The sequence below is a fragment of the Anoplolepis gracilipes genome, chromosome 3, assembly GCF_047496725.1.
Source record: "Anoplolepis gracilipes chromosome 3, ASM4749672v1, whole genome shotgun sequence".
NCBI classification, from domain to species: Eukaryota; Metazoa; Arthropoda; class Insecta; order Hymenoptera; family Formicidae; genus Anoplolepis; species Anoplolepis gracilipes.
Genome location: NC_132972.1, coordinates 15,097,861 through 15,119,529, shown reverse-complemented (window position 1 = coordinate 15,119,529; position 21,669 = coordinate 15,097,861). Strand labels below are relative to the sequence as shown.

Genomic DNA, 21,669 nt, shown 5'->3' with positions numbered 1-21,669 from the left:
ATTGAAGTAATCAATGAAGTTTTGCAAAAAATGAATACACCATACATACATTATCAATAAGCAAGATTTTACGTTATCCACACAAGTTAATGAAGCACTGTTTTTGAAAATTATTCAAAAAGTTGCGAACTTTCACAAAACGCGTGTACTTCTCGAAGTCATTTTTAACACTGAACTTTATATGAATGCGCACAGGATATATTTAGTACTAACGCTGTCAAGTAAGTTATATGGCGCATACGAGAAACTGCGCTTACTTATCAGTTATTCTTTTACAAGTTGGACATGTTTGAATAATTTTTGAAAGCTGATTTGCAAAATATGTGTATAAATTTTGAAATTTACTTTAATGCAACTTAATGTTCATAGGCTATGTATATATCATGTATGACAGTTCTGTTTAAAAGAAAAGAATGGTTGCAAATTATTGTGACTCTATATTTATTTATCTTTATTCTGAAATAAAAATAATATAAAAATTGTTAAATAAAAAATACTATTCATATACAAATACACATAATTTTAATAGAAGAAAAAATCAAATTTAAAAACAACAATAAATGTATATAGTATAAAAATTAAGAGATATAAAAAATAATTTTATACAAAATAATTATAAGATATTCGTGAAATGTTAATCATATTATATTTTGTGTGCCATAGATTTTTTCTTTATCGCAATTCGAAGTTCTTTCTTATACAAAATATAATCACAAATCACTTGATAAACATTTGGCCGAGAATTTTAATACATAGGACTTTACAATATATTTGTTTAACGCACATTGATTGCTTAATGTCTTAATTATTCTATGTTATACGCAAACGGCAATCAATTATTATATTTTAATATATCATATGTAACAAGATTTTTCTTATCTAAAATAATATTTACCTTTTTCTCCTCTTATGTTCAATCGAAGACTCCCGTTAAAATTTTCCGTGACGTTAAATATTTTCCATAATCAACAACAAATTAATCCATCGTAATCTTTATTCAGAAAGTGAATCCTCCAATAATTACAACAGTATTTGTCGATCTTGTTACGGATTTGCCGGATCTTCTCTTTTTCACAACCATGATCTCTTTGTCCTCTTCTTCTTATTCGCTCATCTCTGTAAGACTGGCAGGATATTGGTCATAAAACATTATTGATTATCGCTGCAACCATATAAATCAACTTTTTTATCCAGTTAATATCAGTAAAACTTATGAAGTTACTTTTTATTTGCCTTGATTGAACTGTTGAAATCGGTACGATTTCACTTTATGATATCGGTTTGGTTTATAATCGTACCAAAATAAAATTTCATCGTCGATATATATACAACAAATATACGCAGTTAGTATGGTTTATATATTCAAGTGTTCTTTTAAACAATACACGTTACATAACCGATTGACAAAAACATGAAACATGAATATGTCATGAATTTATAATTATGTAGCGTAACGAGAATTTTAATTAGTTCAGAATTTTTGAGCTGTTATAATGGCTGATTATTTCTATAAAGACTCGCGTAGTTTGTGATGCATTATTGATGTCAACTGTTATATATAGCAAATATATAACAGTGCGAGTGAAATCGATTACGTAAAAAAATCATTCGTTTCGCGTACGGATAAAACGAATACGTCGCTAGAGATAAATACCCCAACATATGATCTCTTTTTTTTCATAACATATCTCTCATCGACGAAGAATATAAATAATAAGGTCAAAGTATTTTTATTATTGCAGAGTTCTTTTGAAAAAATTAACGCAAAAGCGTTTATTGAAATAATTTCTCATTTTATAGTATTAAAATCCCGATAAAGTGCAAAGGATTTTAACATAAATATTAAAAACGTATTATTATCTATAATATTTGAATATTTTAAAAAATATTTATATATTATATATACGAATTTTTGAAAAAATATATTTGAATATTTAAAATAATAAAAATATGAATCGACAAAACGGGAAAAATGAATAATTGCTGAGTTAGAAGATAAGCAAGGGCATAAAACAGTCGATACGAAAGATACATTTGATTACTGAATTAATTTAATTTGGCTAAGAAAATTTATTTAATTTTAATAAGAGAGGAATAGAAGAAAGATTAAATTATTGACTTACTATTTGAATTCGACATTTTCTTGACATATTAGCAATACGGCGAGATGAGACATTCTGATTGCTTGTAGCTCGCGAGAATATACGCAAGGTTGTGAGTACTTTATTGAAGGGTAAGGTTGGCGAATAATTTAGATTTACATACCGAAAATCAAACTGAACTACGTTGTGCTATATTGTTTTGAATCATATTGCGTACCGAACTAGACTGACGTGCATTCTTGCGAGATTCTTTTTATTTCTTTCGCTGAAAAAAGTTTCCTCTAATGATCGTCTATCGATGATTCAGATACTAGCTTATTGTGCACTGTATGCAATTGTATTTTTGTATATTCTTCTTTTCCTTATTCAATTATTTTCCTTATTTTTTATGAAATTGTTATTGTCTAACGTCTAACTTAATAATTTTTATCATTGACAATTTAGATAAGATATCTTATTGTTTTTTATTTATTTTATTTTAGAGTTATCTTATTAAGAAAATTTTTCTTGTTTTTTTCCATATATTGATTAAACAGAGGTTGTACCACGATAACTCGTTAATTCTTCATATCTTTTATCATCAGATGATTACTGTCGCGCAAGGGAGGAATCGCGAAATCAGAATGATATAACATAATAATTTGAAATAATAATAATAACTAATATAATATATATAATATATATTAATATAATATATATCTTATATATTTTTTTATAATATATAATATTAATATATTTTTGATAAAATAACGATTCGCAATGGCATTGTTTCTATCTCCGCGCAAGTATCTGTTGTTTTTATATCGGCGTATCGTTTATTAAATTACGTTGACGTTTTCCATGGCTTCGTGAGCAGTCACCGTTAAAAGATCGAGCGGAATAGACGGGTGCAAAAAGAGGACAGAGGAACGAGAGCACACGAAAAATTTAGTACGAGTCTAAAGTAAAGGTGGTGGATCGCTTCTTGATGTCGCTCTTATCCATCTTCAGTGCAGCACAAGTCGAGGCGAAAAGCGATCGATCAAAAATTGATGAAACCACGCTTGCCCGGGCGAAAGACAGTAAATTCGACGTCCAAAGTCGTGAGCCTCTGAGGCACCTCGATAATGGCGTCTGTAAAGATCGTCGAACATGAATCGAAGGGGATGGACTAATAAATTTCGCGTGTGCTAGAATGCCTGAAAATGCATCTTTTATATCGCCTCGCGAGATGAACGATTAACTATCATATACAATTACGTTTATAATCACAATATCGCTGCATAATTTTAGATCTAGAATATTTTGATACCCGAAATTAACTCGCTCCTCTCCAAATTAATTATTCTTCATTTTCATTCACTTCGGGAACTTAGACTTGCGTCTAGCATCGAAAGGAAAACGAGCGAAAAGTTTTCGCGAAAATTAATCACGAATTGTATTAAATTACGTCGAGCTGTAATTAGAAATCTTAAAATCAAAACCGATAAAATTTCTTTGATGATATATAATCGGCTGTTTTTGTACCAGGTTTAATTTAAATCAAATTTATGACAGAGAATCGCAAGTATTGTAAATACATATTTCTAATAAATACATAAATGTAAAGACAATCTTCTAAAAGATATTGCCAATATAATTACAAAAAATGCTAGAAATTATAGAACTAAATATTTCGAAAAAAATATTTGTTTCAATTATATTTTGATATTTTAAATTCATGTTAGGATAACATCGATTAATACTCTTGAGTACTGAATTTTTGACACAACGGCATAATATGATTTGTGCATTTTTACACATTCCATCGTAATAATGACGTGAATTAAGACGACGGATTTCGCATGATAGGTGGTCGACAAGAGCCACGAAGCGCAATTTTCGTCGGTTAATCTCCATAAACTCGGCCGCGCCAGTGCTCGAGATGCTTTCGCGAAAATCCTTCGGCGACATGCGCGACATTACGAGTACGATGTGAGTTCGTTGCGGGAATTAAGGAAACTACGAACTCCAAATTGGCGACATGTACGTCCGTTCGTCTGCATAATAAACGCTTCAGCATTATAATAATTGTAGGAAAAGATTACCACTAAAGAATTAACTGTCATTATAAAAATGACAGTTAATTCTTTAGTAGAATGCATTTTATTTTACACGTCAACCTGCAAGGTAAACCGATACATAAAATTTAATAATAAATAATATTTAATAAATAAATAAATAAATATAATTTAATAAATAAAAGTTTATAAATAAAAAAAAATAATTTAATAAATTAATAAATTAATTAATAAATAAAAATAATTTAAAATCATTTAATAACTATAAATATAATTTCATAAATAAAAATAATATTTAATAAATAAATAAATAATATTATAAATAAAATTTTTAAAAAAATCATTAATAATCAGATCACAATTCACATATTATAATTGTATTCAATTTTTTACACTTATTTAAAGGCATTATACTATTTAATTCATGCGAATTACGTCAAAGGACGATAGAATACAGACAGAAATCACGAGAGAATATCAGTCTATTTTCTGTCGTTTCCTGGCACAGTCCGTTGCACTTTGACACACTTCAGCCTGCTATTCATTTTTTATCTAACTTTTATTTTGGCAACCGTCTTTGTTTTGTTTGATTTATGTCACAAAGCCTATTAATTAAATTACACATTGACATGGGAAAAATAAAAGGAAACGTAAAAAAAAGTTAATATCATATGTCACTTATAGCGTTCGGATGTCAAGTCACTCTCTTTTCTCTATCATCTCTTTTTTCTATCTTATTGATGTAATCGCGCGAAAGAAGACATATTTTTACATGTACACATTATTTCAACGACATCCTGTATCCTTCGTTGATGACCCGCTTTGTGTTCTTTTTTGATCGCGTTGCTTCGACGATTTTCACGAGATTTACAGCTTTCTGAATTTATCTTCCATTTCTCTGGTATCCCGCGGAGAATGTCTCTTTTATCATTTCAGTCAGAGGGACCTTCTATATGTGATACTTGAAACGTGCTCACTTGAATCCTCTCCTATGTACGATCGGAGATATATTTCTTCATCACTCACATCTTAAAAAGGTGTAGTTCAAGGTTACTGTCCATTCTTCCTCTTACTTTTGAATATATATTAAATAAGTGCGTCCTTATTGTTTTCTCCTTCTTAAGTGACTCTCATTCGAAGAAATATTTTCAATCGCGTTTCATCTTATTACAATATTATTGATTTCGTATCAATCCTTTATTGAATTTTCTTTATTCTTTACGTATTCAAGAATTAAAAGAGTAAACTCTGAAGCATTTTCTTGTATATTTTCCTTATATTTATACAGATTGAGTCAATATCCGCCTTTCAATCTATCTATTTAAAATTATTATAAAATTATTATAAAAATATAATATAATTTAGACTGTCAGCTGTCTGATTGTCGTTATTAACAATGATATTACTGACGATTTACGATAAGAATTAAATTAAAGGAAAAGTTATAATAAAATAACGTATTGTTGTACATTTCGTTATAACGTGACGAATTTATCGCGTTGCCCTACTTTCTATACCGAATCGTTTTTGAATGTAACCGTGATATATCCATATCGAGATCAAATTTCCTCGCGCGTGAGATATTTCCAAGCGGCGTTAATGAGATCCTTTGTCACTCTTATTGTCATTTCACACTTCTTGGGGTCAGCGTATATATTTCCCATATCTGCGTATATGGTTGGGTCATCCGATAGATCCGCCCGGCATCTTTTTCATCTCAATTTCGAAGATCACTCATCAGCCGTACACAAAGCGCTGGCGTAAGCTAACTTCCCTTATTGTCTGACCGCAGATCGAGTGCCACTACTGATTATAAGTAGACTCATCCCTTCGTGAACAACCGCGAATGGCAGCAAGAAAATACGTCTCGTTTATTTGCACTTCAATTTCATTCGTTTGTTTTTTCGTTGTTATTGCCTTCGTTATCGTCTATCTTGGTTTAATTCTATTTTATTCTTTTTTTCTTCGACTAAACAAATTTTAATTTAATTGGAAATTTATTTGATTCTAACACAAATGTATTTTTAAAATCCTGAAAACCTTCCATCTTATATGATAAAATAATAAAGTTTCTAATAATAATGATATATTTTAATAATAAAAACATCGATTGCAAAACAAACTTGTACTTTGAGAATGACTGATTTAATAAACATACTGGATTTTATTGTGTCAATAAATGTTTATTAATAATGTGAGACACAAATAATTAAGCAAACATGTTGAACCTACCGTTAGCTGAAAACGGAGACAATTAATTAAAAGACGTATGACATCATTAGATACGTAATATTGCTACATCTTCTGCGACACTACCAACCATAATTAAAATGGACACATGGCGCCTCCAGTGGTATGGCAAGGTCTGAATTTTCCTATCCGATACGTTGAGCAAGCAGATTCGATAATCGGCAAAGTTTTGATCCACCCTCGGGGCTTTATTGCCTTCTCTTGCGGCCGACTATGTTTGTAATTAGAATCGTTTCAAACTATCCACTGTCCAATGGCACGGTAGATGTTATGCAGACACATAGTGGCCGCACAATGGATATTTAATCTCAGTCTCTCATCAGACCGCATTGAAATGATCGATTGCTTGCGCATTGCTTTTTAGAGAGCGAGTTCAATCTGTCGCAACTTTTAGGTTTCGCGAGTTTTCCGTTATGCGCATCTTAATTCGATAAAAAAAAAAAAAAAAAAAAACGTAATGTATATTTACGTAAAATGTCTCTGAAATATTTTTTACAGTATGCTCTTTTTATTTATATGTAACGAGAAATAAAATATATATCTTTCTCTCTTACTCTCTTCATAATATTATTAGAACTTTACGCATACTGAGAATATAATACTAGTCGATACCAGATGCGTCACGCCAGCACATTTTCCTTTCGTGATATACTGATTATTAAATTTACGTTTAATAGCGGAATATTTCTAAAGAAATATTTTACGAGTAATAATTATTGCGTAAACTACAATCTGTAAATTAAATTTGTTTTTATCGTGAAAAAATAAGAAGAAATTAGTTTATTACAAGAGTCACACAATTAATCGCGTTATTTATATGTCAAGGTTTATGAAACAAATTAATTATTAATTTGAACAATATAATTAAATTAAATAACGTCAATTAATTAAATGGTGAAGGCGTGTGGTCATCGTGAATTACCGCCAATAGTTATATAATAATAATATTATAAGCACGTGTACGAGAGAGAGAGAGAGAGAGAGAGAGAGAGAGAGAGAGAGAGAGAGAGAGAAACCGACACAAAGTTAACGAGCGAGATCGTAATTGCGAAAAGCGACTTACACTTGATATATGTTGCTATGTATTATGAAATATGTCAAGGTAATAAATTACGTTATGTATATATCATATAATCATCATATATCATACATATATATTTTGTCAGAATTATATTATGTTACTTTGTCATTTAGAAGATTTTAATTTGTAAGACATATGCGAATTATTTAAAAGGATTGCTTAATTCACCGATGTATCTTATCATAAACAATCAATGACTCATCGAAGCAAGTAAATCGAGAGAAGACTGAATGAATTCTAAAATAAACGAGAATTTAGAAAATTCCGAAATACCTGTAAAAGATAAAAATCAATAAGATTACGTGCGACTCGATTCATTAACATATTTCGTAAACTTGTATTCTTGAAAATTAATCATATATTTGTGAATTATATTTTAATTTCTATACATCATCTATATTGTATAATATTTAAATAATCAATAATGTTATTAGTTTGGCTTATTCTTCAAAGGAATTATATTTTTACTTCCGAAGCTGCGAAAGATTAGAAATATGTCTTGAAATCATGATTAAATACAATCTATAGTCTTGGATCTTCCGGTTAACTTTATTGTCAATAATCATCTCAGGGTTCATCAAAGATGTCACAAACAAACCTGTGATAAGCGTCAACGCGATCAAACATTTGTGGTAAAGGAGATAAAACCGGGATCGCGCAGGACAGGCAAGCCGTCGACAGGACTAGCTAGAGCAGAGATGTGCACCGGCGTGTTCCGGTCGCGGAGGCTGCGCGGAAAAATCGATTGCCGACTCTCGCCGGCAGCGGCAGCGGCGGCGTCGCCGTCGTCGTCGTCGCCGCCGCCGATACTCGGGTAGCGCGATGGAGTCTGCCCGATGGCGCAGTCAACGTCGGGACCGGCACCCCAAAAGACCACCCCACGCAGTTAAAATTATGTTCGCCAATCCACCTCTTCTTGACTGGCGCCCCCTCGAGAGATGTCGTATTCTTGATTCGTTTGAATAGTCTCAACCGATCGCACGGACGTTCCTCCGAGGCGAAGACTCGCGTGCACGAGAAGGGACAACCGATATATAACCGCACGTACCCGTATTTACGGAAAAAGTGTGTGCAATGTGAGTATGTGTGTCTGTGTGTGCGTGCGTGCCTGCGTGCGCGTCGCCGGCACGTTGATACCTTCTTCGCCTCTTCGTCGTTCCCCGGGACGAAGGAACCCGCGAGGAAGGGTGAGCCGCGTCGTAATTTTTAGCCGGGTCGACGACCTCGTGTCCAAGGACGCTCCTTTCGGCGTACCTGCGACGTGCATCTCGCTTTACTAGCTGCAGAACGAGTGCCGGTGAGTTAGTTCCTCGGTGGACCTGAAGGAGCTCCATTGTAAAATGCGGGCGACGTGCGTCGTAAGGTGAAGAGGATTCTCGTGCGTAATGCAACTCGAGAACGAGTCTGTGCATACGCATTCTCGCGAGAACATTCGCCGAGATAATCTGGAGTATTTGCGACTGTATTTACCGTGAAATTTTATTTTTTTTTCTTTTTTTTATTTCATTTGCATATTCTCTATAGGAGTGTCCTTTGACATTGGTGATGATAGATTATACAACAGATGCATTTTCGCGTAAATATTTGTAATACTTTGCAAAAGCGGATTTATTTTTTTCTCTTGCGCGTAAAACGAATTTTTCTATGCAAATTATCTATTCTCTAAATGAAGCGAGAAACATGTTTACGTTATGATTTACCTGCATCATCCGTACATGTAATTATCATCGCATGGAGAATATATTTGTCGTTTATCTCACAATTTGTTCATATAGATTCGTGAGTTCTGAATTTCTGTTGTAAACGACGGCGAGATGTTTTTACCTTTCGGTGAAAGAACTATTTTTCTATGAAACGATAGCACGTGGTCCGATCTTTTAAGTTTTTATATATCTGAGTTTTCTCTGACAATGTGTAAGCCGCGATCTCCGATACGAGCCTGCGATACGCGCCTTTTCGAGGACATTGACCTCAAGCTTCCGCGTCTGTCTGGCTAGTTTATCTATTTTCCCTGCGTTCAAACGTCCTCGAACCATCGAATTTCGATAGTGCACATATCACCGGGTGCAAATAGGAAATATTTTTCGCGAAGACGTTCCAAAGGCAAATTTCACAGCACATTGCGATGCAACATTTATTCTCCTGTCCATTCGTTTCGTCAGATATAAATTTATCGTTTAATGTTTGCTATAACTCTTTTATCGGTTCTGAATTCTGACACTCCATTTATTTGTATCGTGACGTTTATAGTAAATCTTTAGATATTGATCATTAAATCAACTAATTGTAAGTGTTAAATTAGTGAGATATACTATTTAATGATATAATTATCGAATGATATAAATCTATCGTGATAAGGATTGCATTTTTTCCAATCGCTTTATCTCTGATAATTGTTAATCATTGCTAGAAACAATATCATTTCACATTGCAATTTTCGAATTGCGGTCAAAATTTCTCCACTAAATTGACCTATAAATACGAATTTCGTATTTGTGATTTATATTTCTTTCTATATTTTATATTTTTTTATATGAACTAATTATCGTATACGGAATTTGTCATTTGTTCACTTTGAATTTGGTACATGCATTCGTAGACGAGGTCACATGATTAAATTTTAATTTTTCATTTGTATGTATTTCATTGTACGTTTAATTATCGCACATTTACTAAAATAACAGTATGATAAAATAACAATATGTATATAATAACGAAGAATAGAATAAAAGAAGAATGATTCGCTATTTATAATTAAGATTTGGGTTACAATAAAAGCGAATAATGCGAAATGCGAATTAAATATTTAATAATTGCGCATAATCAAACTTTAGTGTATAGAAAATTATAAGAGCAGTTAATAATTTTTTTAAGTATTAATCATCTCAAGAGTGATCTATTTAATACCTATAATTACAGATCGACATTATCCCTTTGCTAAAATATCTATTATGGCATGATCGTCATTCATCATCGCGATGACACGCGGCATAATCTAATACATTGTACTGTAAATTAGCGACTTTTATTTTCTTCTTTTTCTTCAATATCTTTCTTCTCGCACCTGTTTCTTCTCAAGAACGATTCTAAAGCCTGGAGCCTACTTCTACGTGGTTAATTGTACGTATATTATTCATGTGAGATGTGAGATTAAAGACATTATGAGCTTTGAAAAGCATTTATTGCCATTATTATAGTTTCGTCAACAGTAATCTTCGTGTGTACGAGTTGGACACACATGAATTTTAATTTTATTTCTCATCTTTCATTCTCATCTGTTCATTTATTTGTTGATTAAATGAAAGTTTGAATCAGTAACGAGATTAGACGAGCGCGTTTTAATAAGTGAATTAGAAAAAATATTAGAGATAATTTTCTTCTATATTTAAATAAAGCTATCATTTTCATTAATTTTTATGTGATAAGTAGCCATACTATTAGAAATTACTATTAGAAATAACATAGAAAAAGATTTAACATTTATCATGTCAAAATATGTTCCGACTTTTGCTCATCATTGAGAGATTATCAGCTACATGCGTTATTCATTTGCTAAATATTTATTAAAAGAATATTTCCTTTCAACTTTTATCAAAATAACATGTGTGTCGTGATTTAATTAGAATGATTTCAAATGGCTTTTTTCACATATATGCTGTTTTTCAGAATAATTACTTTTAGAGAATCATCAAATTAATCTAATTTATTTTTTAAATACATATTCGTTTGACTTGATGTATAAAAATGTTCAAATCAAATTAAATAAAAAAATTAAATTAGTTTTTATTTTAATTATTTAATGTATACCAACAAACGCAAAAATTTTAAATAAATAAGTAGACTTTAAATTTATTATACATGTTACTCACAATATTTCTTCAGACATGTCCTAATGTAGATAATAAAATCGTAAATTAAAAATTTCATAAAATTCGCATTTAGATGATTTCTGAAATTATTTGAAAAACAGTATTTTCATGAGTTGTTACTTCCCATCACGTTGCAGTGATAAATTTCATTACTGCCGAATTCGAAGTGCATTCTTTCCCATAGCTATCTCGATTATTGGGTAAATCGTTTGCTTTGTAGCAATTTCGGCGTGTAAATAAAAATTGGTTGTTTTTCAATGAGAGATATAGGAAAGCGGAAATATATAGGTATCAACCGCGTCCTAGAAAGTTTATCGTCATTGTATCATGTAATTTTTGTCACGAAAATGTCGATCACGCGCAAGATTTGTCCATCGATGTCACAAAAATTCCATCCACATCGTCTTCTTTCTTTCAAAACTTTTTTACTCAAATTGTCGTTTTTTCGAGGAAAATGATTGCTCCTCAGATTGAAGGTACAAGTTTCGCAAAGCGTCGTGAGAAATAAAAATGGTTTTTGCCGTACGTATTCCGGAGGAAATGAGATCAAAAGATATTTTTATGGTGACTTTAAAAGATCGTAAGTTTTTCGATGGCACATGAAAGTGCTATCGTAACGTAGAAGCTTCTTCTGCTTAGGTTGCAGAGCCGTTTTCTTGTCATAGGTCCATATTTTGTTATCGGGAAACAGTAGTGTCTGATGAAACGATATGACGGATATCGGGATAAATTACAAACTAGCAGCACACTGAAAATGTTACGATGTTCGCGACCTTGTTCAATGGCATCGTCACATCCGTTGCGGACTCTGAATTTCTCATGAGGTTCAGTGTACGGGGAATGCCAATGTGACCCATAAATCCCTACAGCTCGCTATTATTCTAATATGAATAGGTTTTTCATCAAAAAACATACAAAACTGAAAAAAATTTTAATCAATTAGATATATGTATAGTTTACGTCTCAATAAATATATAAGAGTAGTGTATTTTGGTGCATAATAAAAATAAATTGACATTTTTTTCAGTTTTTCAAGTAAGCTTACATCGATCTATAATTTAAGTAGAAGTTGTAATCACGATGGAATTCGACAGATTTGCATCTAATACTTCGGTTCTAATATTAATTACAATCCAATTATTACGAATTAAATTGTCATTATCATGTAATGCTCGATTTAAGATATATTCATATACATAAGGAAAATTATGCACTAAAAAGACACGGTGGAATAAGAGAAAGAAATTCGGATTCGAGACTTGAGAAATAAGAACAAAGTTAAATCCGTGCCGCCTAAATGGCCTCTCGCGATATCTTGTTGAAACGACCAGTGTGTCTCGACGGACCAATAAAGACTAGCTTTTTGTTTTTCTGTCTTTCACAATAAAGACAGGACTTACTCTACCTGTAATCCTTGATTCTGTCATACGTAGTATAAAAACTTGAAAAATTCCGTCAACAGAAGTCAACATGTAAACAGAACCGTGGAAAAAGCAAAATTGTAAAAACAAAATGATTAAAGCGCAAATTGATATGACATGAGAAATTTGCATAATGCTAGGTTGATGGATTTTTTTAATCGTAAAGAATTCAAAAGATGACGTCTAAGAAATATCATGTATATTATTAACAATAATGAATCCTTTGATAGATAGGTTTCTATATATTGAAAATCTGTAATCTGATGTAATAAATCAGATAAAAATCTGATGTAATAAAAATAAATTCTTACATCTATAAATTTCTTTCAAACAATTAAATGTATTTATGAACGTATTTTCATTGTAGCATGTAAAAAAATATAAGCATATATTTTAATATATTAGTAATAACAAATGTGGGTATATCTTGATAGTTTTAAATAGTTACATAAATTATAAATCTGATATAGTAAGATCAAATTCTAGAGAATATAAATAATTGCATTATATAGTTTACAATTATATTCAAATAAAGTAATAAAAAAATAGAAATTAAGGAGCATAGAGGACTTTTTTACGACAATCGCTCAACATGTATGAGTATTATTGTACGTAAATTTTCCAGAAGTTATCCTTGAAGAAAGAGACCTTAAAAAAAGTGTGATCTCTCGACATAGCGCGCAATAAACATTTTTATTGGAAAAGAAAAACTTTCAAGTAAACTTTTCTGAAAGAAGAGAAACAAAAGTGGGCAAGTGTAAAAAAATATGTTTTGGTAAAAATGACAACGGATAAAGTTGACGTCGCGAATAAACAATTTTATTTGTTCCTACAATACAGAGCAACGCTTTTTCTCGATAAAATGGAAACTAATTAAGTGAAAAGAGAAGACACCAAAGAATAAACGGGTTTTGCGCAGAAAGTACTTGCGGGCTTTGCAAAATGAAGTGCATTGCAAGTTCTCTCGAGAAAACACGCGAGAATAATTTTGAGCGCAATCACTCGAAGAATCACGCCAGATGGAAGCTTTAAGACATTGTGCAGTCGACGGAATTACAAGAACGTCAATTTCTTCTATTGCGGATCTCTAGCGCGCTTCTGAAGAATGGACGAGGCTGGATTCCGTGAACGACAAGTGTGGGAGGAACACTGGAATCGCCAGGTAAGAAATCGGCCATTGATCATCTCATAAATGTGTGTTTCAATTCTTTGTTCCTATTTCTCATAGTCAGTCGGACTGGACCTTAATTAGAAACGGAAATTCTTTTGGAATGATTCTGGCATCGGATAACTCTGTATGAGGGTTATTCTATAAATTTCCTATAGATTTAATTTTTCAAACAAAAAGAATTTACTTTGCAATAGTTTTATGACTTTCAATTTTATTCAATTAAATTTAATTATAATAGTAATAATTAATAAAAATTCTTAACTGCAACTTATGGAGCTTGAAAATAATTGCATCTTTATGCATAATATATCGACACATCGCGATTCTCATTACGATACTTTACGTGTGAACGTACATGTTATCTATCAGAGGCAAAAAGAGAATCTGGGAAATTTATTATGTTTTACTATCGCAATTTCAGCCCAAATAGAAAACGAAACAGAAGAATAATTAAATCGGCTTTTCTTGATTTTCTCCACCGTTACAACCGCTACACTTATCCTCGTTTCACTTGTTAAGCTTTTTTTCTGTGGGCATTTGAGAGAGAGATACGCGAGAAAGCCGTCGAGTGTTCAAAGAAGAAGCTCGCCATCAGTTGACCTCGTTGCATTTTTTTTCGTAACATGTCTCGTACAGCTTTTTTTCCGTCAGCTCACAGGCAATCAGAGGAGACGTTTGTCCCCGTCGTTCCTTCCTCGCGGAAAACCGTCGATTTCCTGAGGACAACGACCTGACGATGGTTGCATTAAACAGGAGATTTATTTTCATCTCCAGGAGAGAGAGAGACATTGTTACAAAAGTAGCGTCAAATTGAAGAAAATTTCATTATGTGCCCGAGCGATGCGCTGGATCGAAGTTTCGTCAAATTTTTTATAGGGCACACAAACAGATATACGTATTTATATACATACACACACACACACACACACACGAGTAAAATTTTCTTGGCTGCTAGTATCGATTTCCGTAACACGCGTTACGTCTCGTTGAAGTCGCCCGTTGCACCACTTTATGCAGTTATAAAGTACGTTCTCTTGTGTCGTCACCTCTCTCATCTTTCTCTTTTACTTTTTTACATTTGTAATGTCTCTAAAATTTTTGTGGAACAGAATCTCGATAAGGCAATTACAATTTTCGAGAATTTAATTGTTAGACTGCGAGTGCACAAGTGACTTATTCCAGCTACTCAGCGGCGCGACTAAATCGTCGATATCAATATGAAATATATAATAAATATAAAAATAAAATTAATATAAAATATAACACAACAAAATAATAATGAAGTACATATAATTGATATATTATATATGAAATGTAATAATAATCAAATATCGTAATACATGAAAAATCGAAGTTTGCTGCTCGATCGCACGATCGTAAGTGGCGCGACTAACAATAAGTTACCCGTGTATTAATTTTTATATAATTATATATATATAAACACGAAAATTAATCCCGAGAAAAAAATGGTATCATATATATACATATATACATAAATATATAATATGAATATACATACAATTATTATTATTATTATTATATATAGTTATTATTAAGATATATACATATAATTATTAGTTATGAAAAAAATCTGATAAAAACATATGTAATTTTATGATCATATATAATAACGTCCAAAATTTGCATTATAATCTTATCGTTACATTACATATTCGGTTAGATCTGTTTTCATATACCTATAATTATATCTAACCGAATATGATTATATAATCGCAATTCAAATTTCAGATTTAATTACATATATGGCCAAATCATATACATATCATATGCAAAATTTCGACTTTAACTATACATAATTATTGATTATATACAATTACATATGTAAGTCCACTTGTTTCTCAAGATGTCACACAGCTCATCCACTCATGTGAAATATTCAGCATCTCATCTATGATAATCCATTTGAAAAAATAATTTATTTCAAATAAATTTTTACTAGCGCGTTTATTTGCAGAATGAAATTTAATTTCTGCAGCTTCAAGTATTTTGTTTCCGTTTAACGATTTCTGCTGCTACCGTAACATGTTGTTAACGAAGGGGCTTGTTTGATCATCACGCGCGCATACCGACAAATATTTTCAGCTAGTACTTCCAATCAGGCTAATAGTATTTCGTCGTGGTGAGATTCTATGAAAGCTTCTATGTAGAAACGCATTTCCGCCGCGCTGATATATACGTGTAGATAATACGGTGGGCGATGGTGGCCAATCTCATTACAGTTACAAATTGTTTTTGGTTTACGGTGAACTGCAGCAACATGAACTAAACATTGTGCGTACGGTAACGTTCATATTTTCGTTCGTCAATCCCGTTGATTTTCCGCGAAAATAAAAAGGAATGAGATTGTGCGGAGAAAACAAGTGGAAAGTTGTTTCAGTAGTGCACAAAAGTGTGCATTTTTCTATTCCTCGCTTTTTTTTCATGACTACGCCTATACAAAGAATAATCGTCTGTGTAAAAAAAGAGATATATTTATAATATAAACTTTTCATAAAATTATCAGAATAATATAGGCGAGCTAATCATAAAATTACATATGTTTTTATTAGATTTTTTTCATAACTAATAATTATGTGTATATATCTTAATAATAATTATATATAATAATAATTTTATGTATATTCATATTATATATTTATCTATATGTATATGATACCATTTTTTTCTCGGGATTAATTTTGGTGTTTATATATATATATATATATATATATATATATATATATATATATATAATTATATATAATTATAAAAAATTAATACACGGGCAACTTATTGTTAGTCGCGCCACTTACGATCGTGCGATCGACCAACAATTGTTATATCGATATATCATGTATTGACGTGTAAATAATATAGCTAATAATAATAATTTATATTACATCGTCCCCTTTCAACTACATCTTTACAAACTGTGCACGTCACGACAAAGTCATAGGACTCACGCGAGCAGTCGAAGTGGTACACGCGGACGGATTTTGCGTGAAACATGCTGTTGACACGCGTTTGATAAGGACACTTTTCGCCCATTGAGGGCGAATAAAAGCCCGTGTCCTGCAACTGTCGTTTATGCGTCGTGCCGATAAATTCGAGCGTGTCATTTCTTTTTGTTTGTATTTCTCGTGCATGCTCGTTTATATTGAAATAATGATGCAGTTGCATAACGCTCGGTACTTTGCGTGTACACGCCTGTTTACTCACGCGAATCGAATTTGCCTTTCCGCACAATAGATAAGGACATTACTGCTGGCATAGACCGTTTAATGGTAAATTTTACTCATCGTATTTTATGGACTTATAAAGAAACAAAAATTTAAATAATATTATATAATATTAATATAATTTATATAACATTAATATTTCTTTGTTATAACTTATGACTGCAATCGATGTAAATCATTTTGGGAAAAAAATAAGCCGGAATATCCTCTACTAAAAATTTCTATTAAAAGTCTTGACGGAAAACCATTCTCGAATGCATTACCTCATTGAAAAAGAAATTGCACATATTTCATTCACAGAATCAACTTGCAACTTTCTTTGTACTCTGTGTGCACGATTAATTAATGACCATCGTATCCTACAAATTGTTTTAAAAGTTTAAGTAATGTAAGTTATTTCTAGAGATTGGATTTAAATAATGTATTATTTTTTTCTCAATCGTTTATAATTATAGTTGCAATAAGTGTAAAAACAGTTTCTATAATGTAGAAACAAACTCTTTTTATATATCGTTTAATTTTGAGATAAGAATCGCAAATTTGTTGCTAGAGATGATTAATAACTTTGTGGTTATCTTCTAGAAGCATTCCTAGCGTGCTCAAAAGCATCTAACTCTGAAGAAGCATAGTTTCGATTATGCTTCCTTATTGTAGAGTTTCAGCTGCCACGCGAGCTCGTCAAACGGAGCTTTCAACAAAGAGTTCAACAAGATAAATGCTCATAGAAATCCATAATAATATTGTTCCACACATAAATTTTCAAATATTTAGTTGCTCTCTTTTCTTAAATTTTGTTGATCAAATATTTTCAATTTTTATTAATTGACAACAATGTTTTCAAATTTTCCATTTAATTAAATTGTATTATATTTTTAAAAAACGCGAGATTAAACTTCCAGTGAATACTATTGCACTAGTGATGCATAATGTAATTATAACTCTAATTATTAACATTTAGAGTTGTTATGATAAGTTATTATGATAAAGTTGTTACAGTAAGAGTTGAAGAGCAATATTGACAATCAGCTTCGGCACTGTATCCGCTGGATAAATCTACTATAAGTGATTATTTTTTGTTAACTCTTTCTAGTATATGCATTTTACAATACTTTCGCAAATATAACAATTATAAAGCATACACATTAAATTTGATAATAAATTCTTTGTGGAATTTATGTTTCTAGTCGTGCGCATATTTATGAGATTATGTCTGTTTACATAAATTTAGCCTTAAATTTGAAAATTGTTTATAATTAATTAAAAATTACACATTTTATTTATTTCCAATTTTTCTTATTTATATATAGCATTATAAATTAAATTTAATTCTGTATTCTTCAGTTATGTATAATATATTTTAGTGACGCACAACAAAACATATACATTTAATTGGAAGGTTATTTGAATATTTTATGCTCTTTACATTTATTTACTCATGTGCAGCATTTTTTTTTTTTGCTGCTAGATACTAATTAATATTATGTCAATAATTAAAATCTGGATCTATCAGACTTGTTTGTTCAGTCAAACGGAAAAATTAAATAAATGACCACGCAATTATTCAAATTAATACCAATAGCACTTGTAATCAAATTGATGTTCTTTAGAAAGATGCATTCGTTGGAGCAATCAGTGCGAACTGAAACATGTTTGCGCGATGCGGTCGCGATCAATACAAAAGAGAAAGAGAGAGAGAGAGAGAGAGAGAGAGAGAGAGAAAGCGGTTTATAAATGCGAGAGCGAGACGAATACTATTAAACACTCTCTTGTAATAGAGGACGCGCTATCTCGCGGACGAACTTTGGGACATACCGCGAGTTAGTTTGCCGAGAAAGGAGTTTTCGACAACACCTGCGAGAAACTGATATCTTATGCGAAGACTGTACGCTAGACTTACCCGTCCTTATAGCAAGATGCACGACTAAGAGGTATCTGAGATCTTCAGACGTGCGTTTCGTGCGCTCTCTCACACTTTTAGTTATTATATTTATCATAAATTATGCAAATAGAATTATGTATATTCAGCGTGAAATCTTCGTTAATGTATCGTGTATGAAGCGCAAAAAAGAGGTTTGCATTTTCTAAAAAAAAAAATAACATCACAATTTATTATAGCTTACTGAGCAGTCTTTTTAATTTATCGATATTATAAACTGTATAAGTATCAATATTACACTGTCTCCGTAATCATCACTAATGTTCTTGACACGAGGGATTATTTCAGTGTTTGTTAAAGATTTTAAGAGATTATTTTTAAGTTCCTTCTTAAATACCTGAGAGAAATTGTGATTTTATAATGTAATATAATTTTTCCACCGTTCTGAAACTCATAATTTTCATTTTTCAAAAATATAAATTTAAACAAAATATTGTAAATAATCTCTTCGATTATGGCCATATTCAATAAATGCGTCTGCATTTATTTGCTAAATCCTTTGTAAGCGTGTATCAACGCGGTCTGCAAATAGCAATATATTATTATTGCATTAACGTGGGTATAATATTGTTTCATAAGTCAAGCGTATCGTTCGTTTGTTGTTATTTTTGGTAATTTTCTATTATTATCATTATGGATGCATTAACAATAAACGGACGTCATGGTTCGTTAAATATATACTAGTGGAGTGAAAAGTGACGAGACGCAACCATCCCTATCCCTTGTTCTCGAAACTAGTCAGGATTACACACAGCCACCGTATCATTTTAACTAAACCGTCGAACTCTCCAGAAACTGTGGATTCGTTCACGAGTTCGTATACACGTCTCTGACGCATTCAAATCCAACTTGCCACTTCCTATTCCGATTGCGGTTGACGTGTTACTTTCAGCTTCACTTCGTTATTCTATATACAATGGTGTATGGTGTGATGTATATCGTCTCTTTCTGTTCCTTTCTATTTTCAAAGGTAGTAAAATATTCGTGTTACTTAGCTTTAATGATAAGCCAATTTATAATTTAATAAAGGGGAGGACTGTTTCTTATTACTTTCTCGATTTGCTATTTTTCTTGAACAAGAAATCTACAACTAACTTATTACCAAAAAAGATGAAAATTAAAATTTGATAAAGAATTTATATTACATTAAATAACATTTGTGTAAAAAAGTTATTTAATAGATTAATTTAATTTTGAATTATACATTTCTATTTTTAATAAAAAATATAATTTACGACACACACAACTTTTTGCGAGCATATTATTATCCAGCATATTATAAATATAATATATTATAAATCCAAAAAATTACACCGGCATTATTGAAAATATCTAAATATTCGTATATTTCTTCTCTCGCATTTGATGAATAAGATATTTCCATAGTCTTACTCGAATATATAATCTACAGGGAAATCACTTGTGAAATTGCATAACCAGTTTTGACCCAAGTTTAATTTACTATCATGCTCGAACGAATAGGACAAGTTGCATTACGCGATTAATCGCTTGACTAAGATTGCAGAGAAAGGATTACGATGATAACGATTAATATTAACGAATTCGTGATGTATGTATCTGCAAGTAGATAAACATTACGTCTTTGCTGATTGAATCGCAAAAAGAATTATAGATTCTATAGAATCTTTAATCTTTAATCTTTTTTTGTTCTTTTCCACACTTCTATAGAAGTATGGCAACCGCAAACATGTAATGTATGTAATTGATTGGTTTACTTCGCGACTGATATTTTTTAAATTGTCGCGATAAATTCATCGGCAATTATTTCACGCGTTACTAAATATCATTATTATTAATCATTTTAATATTTATATAATTGGTATAGCTAATACTATATTTATATTGGTTATAAGTTCATAATACAAATATTATTAATAATTATAACAATTATATTATTAATAATTATTAATATTATACTTATTAATATAATTATTATATAATCACAAACTTATTAATATGCCTCTTTTTCTTTCTTTTCAAGTGTTATTAATACTTCTTTCAATAATTGATAAACTTGTTAAATAAAGAATAACAAAGGCTTAATGATTAACGAAGATAAAATATTAACAGTAATAATCTTTACGAACAAGAATAAGGAATTAGTATTTTAAACCAATTTTAAGGCAAAAAGTTAAGCTGGTATCAGATATGACAACAGTAGCTTCGAATTTCTTCAAGGAACAGCTTCAGTTCTTGAAAAGAACTTTTCGAAAGTTCTGAAAATTCGATGTAATTCGATGGTAGCTGAGTTTAAAGAGCTTTTACGTGATTCATCATGTTCTCACTAACATGTCATTTTCTTTTTCTTTCTTTTTTACTCTCGTTCTTTCTTTTTAAACGCAGATAGTTACGTCCTAATTTAATGTTGCTTGTCATTGTACCTATTTATCCACCTATATGTACAGTAGTCTTCAGATAAATTTCGCATGTAGTTGTATCTATTGCATATATTGCATATTTGCAAATTGTCACTTAAATGCTATCATGAAAACAATTTCCAAAAATTTTAATTTGTTGCTTTGATCTTTTACAAAGAACTT

At 31.2% G+C, this 21,669-nt stretch overlaps 2 protein-coding genes across 16 annotated transcripts in view; one reads left to right on the top strand and one right to left on the bottom strand.

Moving 5' to 3' along the window:
* Positions 1 to 21,669, top strand: part of Rhogef3 (Rho guanine nucleotide exchange factor 3) — a 132,152-nt gene that overhangs the window by 35,796 nt on the left and 74,687 nt on the right. For 2 of the 9 annotated variants that reach the window (XR_012046352.1, XM_072888491.1), the window contains exon 1: positions 11,207 to 13,924. The exons of 1 other annotated variant lie outside the window; for it this stretch is intronic. The gene's annotated coding sequence lies outside the window, so the exon portion shown is untranslated. Of the gene's footprint in view, positions 1 to 8,287; positions 8,549 to 11,206; positions 13,925 to 21,669 lie in introns of those variants that run through there. 6 more of the 9 variants (XM_072888484.1, XM_072888482.1, XM_072888483.1 and 3 more) reach the window with 6 other exon arrangements.
* The window catches only part of LOC140663920 (lysosomal acid glucosylceramidase-like), a 42,727-nt gene that overhangs the window by 15,596 nt on the left and 5,462 nt on the right, over positions 1 to 21,669 (bottom strand). The window contains exons 1-2 of one of the 7 annotated variants that reach the window (XM_072888493.1): positions 19,070 to 21,047; positions 896 to 1,162 (exon numbers count right to left, since the gene is read on the bottom strand). The exons of 1 other annotated variant lie outside the window; for it this stretch is intronic. The gene's annotated coding sequence lies outside the window, so the exon portion shown is untranslated. Of the gene's footprint in view, positions 1 to 49; positions 563 to 895; positions 1,918 to 19,069; positions 21,048 to 21,669 lie in introns of those variants that run through there. 5 more of the 7 variants (XM_072888497.1, XM_072888498.1, XM_072888499.1 and 2 more) reach the window with 5 other exon arrangements.